The sequence below is a fragment of the Tetrao urogallus genome (assembly GCF_951394365.1).
Source record: "Tetrao urogallus genome assembly, chromosome: 2".
NCBI classification, from domain to species: domain Eukaryota; kingdom Metazoa; phylum Chordata; class Aves; order Galliformes; family Phasianidae; genus Tetrao; species Tetrao urogallus.
The window spans coordinates 96101769-96114699 of NC_136814.1; positions in this window are offsets into that span (position 1 = coordinate 96101769).

The window sequence follows — 12931 nt, forward strand, 5'->3', positions numbered from 1 at the left end:
ATGAGCAACGTAATGCTCTTTAAGTATTCAATGGCAGTAAGTACAGTCCAATAAAGAATGAAGATTGTGCTCTTGCTGCTATACTCTCAACTAGAGACATATCTTCCCATTGTAAAACTACTGTTATAGGTTGTTTTGGTGTTTTTTTTTGTTTTTTTTTTTCTGTAACAGCAAAATGTCCTGGGTTGCTTCGGTTTGGGTTAAAAAAGAATGTGCTATGCAGAATAAAAAATCATTAACTAGGATTTTTATAATTGTTGTGTAGACAGATAATAGCAGGAATGCTAGCTGCTCATAATTTGAGGATTAGGGTGTGTGGCTGTGTGAGTTTCTGTATTAACCCATGTGAAAGAAATTGCATCAACATTTAACAATGCTGTTGTTGTAGCAAGTCATAAGATCTAATTCAGTTGTTTCAGTTGCTTGTCTATTCCTGGCTGGTGGAAATGATGGAGCAAAGAAAAGTCCTGCATGGCTTTGGACTTAGAAGGGCTTTTCCTGTGTTTACACTGAAAATCTAAATCTTCACTTTTTTTTTTTTTTTTTTTTAAGGAAAATGAGATTTGGTAGAAATTGACTTGATTATCAGGAATTTAGGCTACCACATTCTATTGAATGTGAAATTCTCCCACTTTAATTCTTTATTCCTCTTGCAGATGAAAATGTAAATTACTGTTTACCTATTTACTGTTGTCTTCTTCTATTCAAAAATGTCTGTGCATTTTTTTTTTTTTAATATCTCCAGGCATTAACTGCACTGGACGTGTTTCTTAAAATAAAAGACATTTATCTGAAATCTAATTTTCTTCAATTTGATTGATTTTCGACCCACCACCAGAGGGCAGTAATTCCATTTGCTAAATGGGATTTTTTATAATTAATGTACCCTAGAACAATTATTTCATTAAAATTTTTGAGGAACTGTATTTGAATTTCGAAATGCCATTTTCTTAGAAAATACTTCAGCTGTATAATTTAATGCCTATTATGTTAATAGAATAAATCTAACGTATTTCTCTGTAACACTTTGGCATGTATGTTGTACTTCCATGCTGAGCAGCTGAAATAAGACTTAAAAAAAATCTCACTGGCGATCCTCATGCAGGACTGTAATGCTGCAAGGTTTAGATCTCATGCAAAGAAGGATTTTATCATTCTAACATATTAAGGTTTATTGTGAATGGCATTTATTCCACTTTTCTTATTTTGTTACACTATTGTGAAATTATTGTTTATTAGCCTGTATTTGTGATTCTAACTTTAGAAACTATATCACCTGCCAGGTACCTTTATATCCCTATATGATATGTATTTATTTTCTTTATGTGTATCGTATCTCCAGCAGTTAAAATGAAGGCCTTGTTCTCTAAAAAATCATACACTTCTGGTCTCAAATGCTGTCTTCTCTTTAATTAAATCTTGCAGCTGGATTTCCCAGGAGATGCATGTGTACTATTGCAAAGATGAAGCAAAGCTAATAGCATCCTGAAAAAGTACCTGAAAAGGTATGAAATCATTAAAGACAAATGATGGATTTAAGTATCATATAGGTGCAATTCTCTGTATATATTTTTATGTCTGCTTGTTTAAACTTCCTGATCTCATTCAAATCCTGTTAAGGTTCTCACCAGTACATATTGATATGGAGAATTTTAATGCTACCAAGTAATTTTCTACGCTGTAAAATGTAATAATTAAAATGTGTTTCTAGTAATAGTACTGTCTTTCTTTTGCTCAGCTTAATATGACTGAAAAAAAAAAGATGGTTAAGGGCCTGGATCATCTCCCATATGAGGAAAGGCTGAGTAACCTGGGTCTGTTTGGCCTGGAGAAAAGAAGACTGAGAGGGGATCTGATCAAAGTTTATAAAAAGAAGTGCAGGAGGCAAATGGATGAGCTCAGACTCTTTTCAGTGATGTGTAGTAATAGGACAAGGGGTAGTGTCCAAAAACTGGAACATATGAAGTTCCACACAAGTATGCAGAAGAACTTCTTTACAGTGGGTGACAGAGCACTGGAGCAGGCTGCCCAGAGAGGTTGTGGAGTCTCCTTCTTTGGAGATATTCGAGATCCATCTTGATGCCCACCTGTGTGACCTATTGTAAGGGATTGGATTCAATGATCTCTTGATGTCCCTTCCAACCACTGCAAGTTGGTGATTCTGTGAAGAAGGAGCACCTTAAAATTGTGGGATAGGACATGAAATGGGGATTAATTAATGTGAAACTTAGGTAAATGATTTGTTACTACCAAAAAGTGCTGAAAATTCTCAGTTTATTCCCTCACTAGGAGAAAGCAGCTTCATTTCCCCACCAAAAAAACAAAATAATTTCTACATATGGAATGGCAAAATTCAGCTTTGCTTGCAATACTCAGGATCCTGAGTTGCTTTTGGTTGAAAGGCAAATTCTAATAAATAACGAATTGTGATAAAAACAGAAAAGAATTGGAGTGGTTACCATAATTATATTCCTCTCATTTCTCAAGATTTCAATGACATTTTTCCAGGAATAATCAGACTGGCATGCTAAATAAATAACTAAAATGCAAATGTGTGCTTTAAGTTTGGCTCACCTTCAGTCACATACATGGAGATGCCTGTATTTTGGCCATATAGTAAGCATACCATACATTATGATACACTAATTTTCCTAGTGTATCCAGCCACTATTTGAATGCAACTGCTTCTTGATAATGAGTTCTTTTGCATATGAGTAAAAGAAAAAACTGTATCCTAGCAAAAGAGGAAAAGGCTATAAGCCAAATCAGTGGTTCTGTGGGGTGGATTCATTCTGTAGACTACATATTGAGTACTTAGGATTCATGCGGTTAAAAGCAGAGCTTGTGAAGAAACGAGAATTTCATGCAAAATGTAGATGCACAAATCCAAAGGGTTTATTTATTTATATTTAATTTCTATTTCAATTTATATTTATTTTATGACTGGAATGTTTTAAATAGATAGCTGTGAAGTGTCTTGTGTGTTTTCTGCTGAGGGGTCAAAGATTCGTAATATTTCAGTGTCAGCTGGGTTTTGTGATAATTAAGGAGGTTACGATTCAGTCCTGATTATTACTGATTATTAGTGATTATTAAGAATCTGATGTTTAATGATATTTATAGTTTCTGAATATGTCCTCTGCTACTGTCAGAGGAAAAAACTGCTACTGCAATTTTTGTTAATATCCTCAAACATTTAGATTATGTGTGATGTGATTATTTCCCCATTCCTGCAGCCACCTAAATATCTATTGACAGAAACATGTCCCCACTTACCCTCTCTTTGTGAAGGATATTATGGGTATTAGTATTTTTCCTTTTGGGCAGTGGAGTTTATTTAATTATTACCTTAGGTCATGCTTACAACATGAATGATAGAGAATTTTCCTGCTATTTTATTAAAAGGCTCAAGAAGATCGAAGGTCCAGTCAGATACAAATAGAAAAAAAAAAAAAATAGCTGATAGGCACCTAAAATGGTTGCTTAAGATCAATAATGCAAAATAAATATTGACCTCTATCAGAAGGTGGATTCTTGAAGGCAGACTTGCCTTTTATTTCAACATTTCAGTGGCAACGCATCTGTAACCTTTTAGAAGACACTTCTCTACATTTTCCATAAAGCAGGAGAACATTGTGGCCTAGTGATTATACCTTAATCAAAATTCTATGCTCATATTGATACCTTAACTGGAATGATTCAGCTGGTTCCTGGTGCTGAGCATGTAAATTAGGCACTTGCAGTTCATACAGAGAATCAGTCTTCTGGAGTAGCTCAGAATTTCATGGCTGCCATGACAACCCCTGGGCTGTTCCACAGATCTATGGGCTCTGCTCAGAAACCTGGGCTTCTGCCACAGGTACGACTCTGTTTTGTAAGCTGGAAAGGCAATCATGGTCTTGTGCTTCTGGAATTCATAGTGTAGCTTTTCTGGTAAAGTTAAGGAGCTGTTTTGGTGTCCTGTCATGAGAAGTTGGCAGGAACTCATATTTGAGGTAAAACACCAAGTCATTGCTAATTTGACTCCACTGAGAACTTGAATACTTCATGCTAGTGCCTTTTATTACCTCTTTGCAGTGGTATGCAATTTAAAAATAGTCTATGAAGAAGCAATGAAGATTGTTAAGTGTGTCCTTAGTACAAGATCTGTGCTTAATATTGCTGACGGAAATCCACAAATAAAGTTTTTCTGTTGCGACTACTTCAACATATAATAAATAAAAAATGACTACTTGATTTTATCTTTAACTGTGTTGCAGTGCATTGTCTTAAAACATCTTTGTGAAAGACTTATGCTTTTGCTCAGTTATACCATTGATGTTGTATGCAGGTTCTTTTCTTACCCATAATAAAAATGATAGAATTGCGTTTTACTAAAAGGACACAAGAAAGCCTGCAAAAAACTTTGCTATCTACGAATATGAGGTACTGAAGTATGTTGTTTATATTCTGTACATGGTAATGATCAGTGGGAACAGCCAGTTGCTGGAAGAGATGAGATGTCAAGAGCAGAGATGTAAAGTGGTGCTCTCTCTGGAGTGTCCACTTGTAACAGATGTTCTGGAAAATGAATGTACTGCATCAGCACTGCCCATTTAAGGGCCTCTATGGAGTATCCATGTATGAGGGCTGCTCCAAAAGTCGTGCCTCCTATTTTATTCTGCAGATTCGAGCATATTTTCATGTGCACAGCACGCAGGCTCTTGTTCATCACTGCCAGAATGCATAGCTAATGGTGGTGGAAGGTGACAAAGATGATCAAAGGACTGGGAGCACCTCTGTTATGAAGCAAGATTGAAGGAGCTGGGCTTGTTCAGCCTGGAGAAGACTCTGGGAAGACCTCACTGCAGCCTTCCTAAAAAAGGAGCTTCTAAACAGTAAGGAGACCATTATGTACACAGTCTGATAGTGATAGGCTAAAGGGGAATGGTTTTAGTTAAAAGAGGGGAGATACAGGTTAGATGTTAGGAAGGAGTTCTTTACTTTGAGGGTGGTGAGGCACTGTCACAGGCTGCCCAGAGAAGCTGTGGATTCTCCATTCCTGGAAGCATTTAGGGTTGGGTTGGATGGGCCCTGGGCAGCCTGACACAATGGGTGGCAACAAGCCTACTGCAGGGGCTAGATGAGCTGTAAGGTCCCTTCCAACTCAAGCCTTTTTCTAATTTATCAGCATAGTTACCTGCTTTTCAATCAGAAGGCTCCTACCCTATGTATTCTTTTTTTGTGTGGAAGTTATTTGAAGTCTGTAGTCATTCTACTATGTTGCTTTTCGGTTCTGCCATAGCCTGTTCACTGTGACGTTTGAAAGGAAGAGAACTGTAATTTGTAAGGAAAAAATTAGAAAGGTTTTTTTGTTTGTTTGTTTGTTTGTTTAATTTTTTTTTTTCCTAATGTGAAGATAGTAAAGCAGTGGAACAGGATGTCCAGAGGACTTGTGTAGTCTCCATCACTGGAGGCTTCCAAGACAACTGGATAAAGCCCAGAGCAACTTCACCTCATAGCTGACTCTTTTTTGACTGGTCTAGAGGCTTGCTATTGTCTCTTCCAATATGGATTTTCTTATCTTTCTGAGAGACTTTAACTACCCTGACATCTACTGGAAAAATAGCATGGCAAGCTGTAGGCAATCCAAGAGCCTCCTTGAATGCATCAAGGATAACTTCCCGAGCCAAGTAGTAGACAGCCCCACCAGGATGGATGCTGGACCTGTTGCTCACCAGCACAAGTGAACTGATTGGTGATATTAGGACTAGAGGCTGCCTGGGCTGCAGTGATCTGACAGTGGTGGAATTCACATTCCTGGGGAATATGGGATAGATGAAGAGTGCAATCAGGACACTAAATTTTAGGAAAGCCAACTTCCAGCTCTTCAGGGAATTAGTCAACAAAACTACCTGAGAAGCTGCCTTCAAGGACAAGGGGGTGGAGTAGAACTGGCAAAGGAAATCATTTGAAACTAAAAGAGGGGAGATTTAGATTGCATGTAAAGAAAATGTCTTTTACAGTAAGGGTGGAGAGGCACTGGAACAGATTATCCAGGGAGGTGGTGGATGTCCCATCCCTGGAAACATTCAGGGTCAGCTGGACAGAGCTCTGAGCAACCTGCTCTAGCTATAGGTGTCACTGTTCACTGCAGGGAAGTTAGACCAGATGACCTTCAAAGGTTCCTTCCAACTCATATGATTCTATAAATCATCTTATGTTCCAATGATCAGACGAATATGCAGTATGTGAGAATTCTGCAAGTGAGGACTAAATGCACTGTCAAACTGATACTTTCTTTTCTGTTCTCCATTCTTCTCTTAGTCCTGTGTGTGTCTTTTTGACAACCGCTGAGCATTTAGCTATTTTCAGGAGCTGTCTGCAGTGCTCAAAAACCTTTTCACTAAGTGGGTAACAGTCCATCATTATGCACATACAGTTAGCAGCTGTAGCAAGAGCAGAGCAGAAGGAGCATCAAAAAGTGGTATTGAGAAGTGTGGTTTTGGCAACATCTTCACATTCTCTCTATTCTGAGTTACTTCCCTGAACTGGGAGAAAAGCAGGTAGCAAGGAGGAAATAGCTTTTGGGTTGCCTTGGGTTGCCTTGTTCTTGGGCTGCTACTGTTGTTTGGCTGAAAGTGAGAGCTGTCCACTGTGAGGGCAAAGGGTTGCATTTTGTGTCAGTAGGGCGTCCCAATAGGCGCCTACAAGCTGTAACAGCTGCAACTTGAGCAGATCGGTCTGAAACTGTCACTGATACTTATTCAGAGATTGTTTCTGTAAAGCTTGCAAGGAGTGTTCCTGGTCTGAAAACCAGAAGGTCTGAGCAGCTTTCTGCTGTAACTTAAGAGTGGTACTCTTGTGTATTTGGGGTGGTAAAGTCTGCTTGAAAACAGTATTTATCCTGTTGGTTGAAAGCGTGGTATGAAATATTTCCCCATGCATTTAAAGATGGCACTAGTTTTTAAAAAATATACATTGTAGCTTACAGCTCAGATAGAAAAGTCTTGATGTACATTTAATTATTAAAAGTTGTCCAGAAATTCATGTTGTTTCTTTACTTTAATGTTTGTCTGCACCATTTTTCTGAAATTAGAATGATTTTGTTTTTTGAAATTAGAGAAGACAGGTGGATGTGCCAGCCAGTCTCTTTTGAGCACAAATACAAGCAGCACACTCTTTTGCTGCAGCTCACACATGTAGCCCATTTTTGAGTGCTAAATATTAGTATCTGATGCATTTTGTTCAGTGTATGGGAACTGCTGAGTCCTGAACCTCTGATTGATCACCTGAGGCAAGCCATGAGTCAGCCACAGGAGCACAGGTGGAGGCAACTCACCTGTGCTGCAGGAAGGGGTGAAGCCTGGCTGCACCTCTCCTAGACCTATTTAAGAGCTGGCTACCAGGGGGGGAAGGATCTCTTTTGGAGATTGCCTTGTCTGGTGTTCTGTGGGTGAGCCCAGCATAAGGGAAAGCCTTCCATTTATTCTCTTTTGTTATCATAGTCTTTTTTGCCTAACTCTCTTGTTTATTTTGTGATTATAATATCTTAATATCCATTGATTATGCATTCAGTTTAAACCAGATGCCAAGAGCTTTAACAAAGAGAGGGGATATAACTATGCTACAATACGGGTCTTATTCATAGAAAAAGGTGGAAGAAACTGCTTTAAGTGTATCACGTAATGCGTGTCTGAGATTTAGCTAGTCTGGAGTAATTTTTTCTTAAACATTCTTTTCTGGGCAAAAAGTAGACTAACTCTGTAATTACTTACATTTTACATTTCAGTCTTTCAGGTTATAATTTTTAAGCTTAATCAAATCTGTATTGGTTATACTAGTTACTTTGCTTGTCCTAGCACAGAATGAAGGTGAAAAATACGTTCTGATTCTTTTCACATTTATCAGAAATTTTAAGTTTGATGAGGAGTTTGTTTTGATGTAAAAGAAGTTGCTGTTATGCACAGTCTCCTTAGAAAGCATTTCTCCTACCTATGAGATGATCCATGGATTACAAGCAGTGGCTTTTCTGCCTCATAGACCACCTTCTTCTTAACCACAGATGGATTGTGCCTGCTATTTACCATATGAGACCACCCACAATGAAAAAACATGGATTTTTGCTTATATTTTTAAGGTATCTGCAGTGGAATTGCCAGGTCACAGCCTGAACCAATGGTTGAACATGAGGTGAGAAAGTGTGGCTGACCCAGGGAGCTCAGGTGCAAGCAGTGCACCAGAAGGGGTTGAGCCTGGAGCCGCTTCTCCTCATCTTCAGTAAGGGTTAGCAGCTGAGGGAGTAGCATCTCTGTGGATAGAGACTGCACTTCTCTTGGGCCAGTTGTTTGGAAGGGGTGAAATAATTTTCCTTCTTAATTACCTGTTATTGCTCAGTAATGCCTGTATCCTATTTGAAGATACTGCTATCATCTTTTTTTGCCATACTGTACCCAATTAAAACCAACTTTGTGATGTGCCTAAGGCATCCCCATACATCTCTAAGGAGAGTTAGGTACTGCTCGAGACCTCCAGAGGGAGACCCTGCCCACTTAATTTTTAAAGATTATCAGACAAGATCTTTTAGAAGCCTTCAGCATCACCTTAACTCTCTTTGTAGTCTCTGTAACAAAAATCCTTTTGGAAGGAGTGGCCTATTAAATGTCTAAAAGTAGGTCTTGAAGAAGAAAACATTGGCTAGTGGTCATTTTATGTACTGCTTGAGAGCCTTGTGTTGGTCACCTGAATGTGTTATCAGCCAGCAAATGAAAAAAGACTTCTTCAATGCATATCACCCAAGCTGAGAAATCAGAGGACTTATTACTGTGCTTCCAGCGATTTCAAAGGCAGTTATTGCATTGTTCCTCATTTTGAAAAAATGCCACTGGTTATGTTTTCACTAATAGCTGTTGCATCATCAGATTATACTGAAATCTGGCTTTAACAGGAAAAAAAAATTGGAAGCTCCTTTGAAATACTATTTATAATAAAGGTAGTGAAACAAAGAGTACAAGCAGCAGGTAAACTAGATTTGGGAGACAATTAGCAGTTTAGGGCACCCTTCTTTAGTTTGTATAGATTTTTAAAACTAATCTCCAACTGGCAGGCTTTGGCTGCTGTGGCTACACACAAATACAACCCCGAAGTTTCCAGTTTCTCCCAAAAACCTCCTGTTTCCCTTCACATGATATAAAGATGTTTGTCAAATATCTTCTGTTTTATAATTATTATTTTTTCTTCTCTTTCCTGGGGCTGCTGAAATTGTCTGTGCTTTAGACCCTGGAGCCAAATAAGGGGAAATAGTTGGGAAGATACCATATTCTGTGGGAAGCAGGGGTGAGGATGCATGAGGCTGGAGAGGAAAAGGCAGGGGGGGAGGGTGAAGGGTTCGTATTCTTGACCTTAGGTGGCTGGTACTGAGAGGTAGTGTATTGTGTTGAAGCACAGACAGAACTAGAGTTTGTGGCTGGGAAGGAGGGCGGAGGGAGGAGGAAGCTGGGACAGCGAGGGGGGAGGAGGAGAGAGCAGCATCTCTATCTATCTTTCTTTGCAGACCACGCTGCTAAACAGCCAGGGGAGGCTCATGCTTCCCTAATATCCATCACTCTCTGCTTCCAGCGTGGTCACAGACAGAGCAACAAAGAGGGTCTCAGAGGTAAGATACTTAAAACTTGCAAAACTGTAGCATCTGCCAAAAGGAGGAAAAGATTCGGCAACAATGAGAAAAAAAAAAAAAAAAAAAAAATTATAGATTATCAGCACCTGGGAATGCTGAGAAGGGGCAGGAGGGTAGCTGGAAACACAGGTCCTCAGTAGGCTGAGGAAGTGTGAGCAGTAGCAGCAGCAAGAACAGAGTAAGGGCGGGGGGGGGGGGGACAGATTGGATTTGAGGGGATCAGAATAGCAGCAGTCATACTCAGCAGCAGGCAGTTTGTGTCCCAACTGTCTGTGTGGGAAGAGGAGAAAAATGGTAGAAAAGCTATGTGGGTGAATGCTCCAATATCTGAAATATAGGGCTGAGTAAAGCTTAACAAAATATACAAATGGATAATTTATTTACTGAACGTGTGCTTCTGGAGTGAACTAAACACTTCATTAATTTATGCATGCAAAAAAATGTAAATGAAATGCAAAACTGAAGTCTAATATTGATTGAATTCTGTGAAAGTTGCAGTTTAGGGCTGTATTTCATTTCGGAAATGAATTCAGTAGCAAGAAGGTGAAACAAAGAAACCAAATGAAGCTTTTTTAATTGAGTCAAATGGAATATGCTGTTTGACAATTATCGTAACAAAATACTTATGATATATGCAGTTTGAGCTGAGAAATTCTTTTCCATTTAATCTAGAAAAAAAAAACCACACACACAAAAACATTCTTTTTACTGGCCTAAAATAAAATTTATAATTGTCTGATTTGCCCACTCAGCCTAAAAATCAGTTTGAATAGGCTTAGAAAGTGAATAGTCCTTCAGTTTCTGGTTCTACAAGTTTAGATGAAAGAGATGGAAATTACAGCATCTCTACGTTGGAGAAAATTGCTTGCTTTTTCTCTTGTGTTTTGTTTCATTTACTTTATTTTTTGAGGTATTGTCTTGGTTTTGATCTAACGCTTTATAGACCTTTCTGAAAAAGATTAACTGGTAATGGCAATAATGTCAATTTCATTAAATATATTGAGACAACTACAAAAAAATTAACAGTCTTTTATATCTTATGACAAAGATCCTGAAGGATTTCAAGTCTTTTTTTTTTCCCCACTCTGGAACACTGAGATCAGTCTCCAGAGGTGAACATTCTGGAATATTTGTGCCTAATTGCAAGTTTCTGTTTGTTCATCTTCATGCTGAGCAGCTAAAATAGCTGTAGTGAGTAGATTTGTTGTGTGAGGGAGGAAGTTAGAGCCACCATTGTCTGCTGCCTTGGGGAACTTGGTGATTATGGACCTGATTGGGATTTGCTTATTCATCAGAGTAAATTTTCTGCTATATGTTTACATGGGTTCAGTATTGAGTTCCGTACTTCATTATCATCCCATTTTTTTCTAATAAAAAAGAGCTACATAGTTCACATCAATAGGGCTTTTCTTTCACCACTTTTACAACGCTGTTAATTGCTGTTTCAAGACTTGCATTTATATTACTACTTTTAAACAATAAATAGCTGTCTGAGCTTGGCCTTTATGTGGTGACATAACCCTCTGAAACTTTTGTCTTTGCTGATGTGTGTACATTCAAGAATACTTTTTTTTTAGTTTAGGGTTTGGGGTTTATTTGGTGTTGGACTACTGTTGATTTTCTATGGCTTCTACTAAGGAAATGGAATGTTCTCACTTTGGAAAGGTTTATTTATGGTATGCACACAGACAACAGTAGCAAAACATCTAACAGTAAGAACCCAACAAATCTACCACAGCAGGTAAGTTTTCTTTGAAGCGAATGTTCTTTTCCTCTTAGATAGTGGATATTGTTCTCTTAAAACAACCTCCTATGAATTGTATTGTTCTTGAAGTTTATAGGGGCTGGAAGCAAAGCTCCCTGAAGTCAGGAGGAGACATTCCAGTGACTTCAAATGGCTTTGGATCAGGCCTGTCACGTGAGATTAGCTCCTGACAGAGGATGCTATGAGCACAGGAGCAGAACAGAACGATTTAGGGATGGAATTTCACTTATGCCCTAATCATCTTTGCTTTGTGAATATCTGTTAGACACAATCTTTTGAAGTAATATTACATTGATTTTTGTATTAAAAATGTCTGTATTGCTTTTTGTGTTGTGAATATATGGTTTTACAGAAATAGCCTTCTAACTTAGGTTTTACAACTACGGTCTATTTATGTTTCTATTTCTTGGCTTCTGTTAAAGGATTCTTTTCGGATATGACCGTTCAGAATCTCTTAGGCGAGTTTTTAATCTTAATAATGCTGTGAATGATATACACAAAGTTAAGGAAGGTATTTTCTAGTGTCAAACAGCAAGTTAAAAACAACTGTTTGAATTCTGCTTTTCTTGTTCATGTGTTCTGTACAAGAAGCTAATGGCTTCCGAAGTTTCTCTTTTAAAAATAAAATAAAAAAAAAAAATCACCTATTCACTCCCACAAAAAAAAGAGGAGATTGCTCCATAATTTGTGAAAAATTGCAGTCAGTTCAACATGTGCAGTTGATTTGCATTTTGAAATTAATGTATCTTACACATATTGAAAGTAACTATGAGAAAGCCCATGCAGTTTTGTAGAACTAATAAAAATGGAAGCATTTTACAGCACTTCATTGGTAAGGCCAAATTTGACTAGGAAGTTGTAAACTTTCAAAGGTGATTTGTGTTCATAAATGAAAGCCTATCAGACTCATAAACACTCTAGTGATGCTGGACATCATTATCTTCAGGGAAAAATTGCCTTTGGTTCTTATTGATTGTGGCTTTTCTAATGAATACCAAGTCTGTGTGGTGAATGATAAGTGATGTGTCTGTCACTCCTTCCTCACCCTCATACAAAATAAGGCATTTACTCTCAGCTGGGATCAGGCACAACCTTGGGTTTGTTTTGTGCGGATAAAAGGCACCACAAAGGGGAAACAAGGTGGCTGGTGTAACTATCAGCCGGCACCACAAAGGGGAATCAAGGTGGCTGGTGTAACTATCAGCCACCACCACATGCATGCAAACATCCCTACTTACACAGACATGATTGCATCCGTATATTACACACATACACAGGGTAAGCACCACATCTTTTACTTGAACTGAAAAAACTTTGCCTTTTTGCATTTAGACTGTGATTAGTTATTCAGTCATCTGCAAGTCTAACTCATCCAAACTTCTCTTAGACTCTGGAAGAGGATATTCTTATTTGTGAAGTAGATTTAAATATGTCGTTTATGCTTATGTTGCATAGATTTGTAGCATAGTTACATGTAAGGATTGCAAAGACTTGATTTTCAGTTTGCTTTA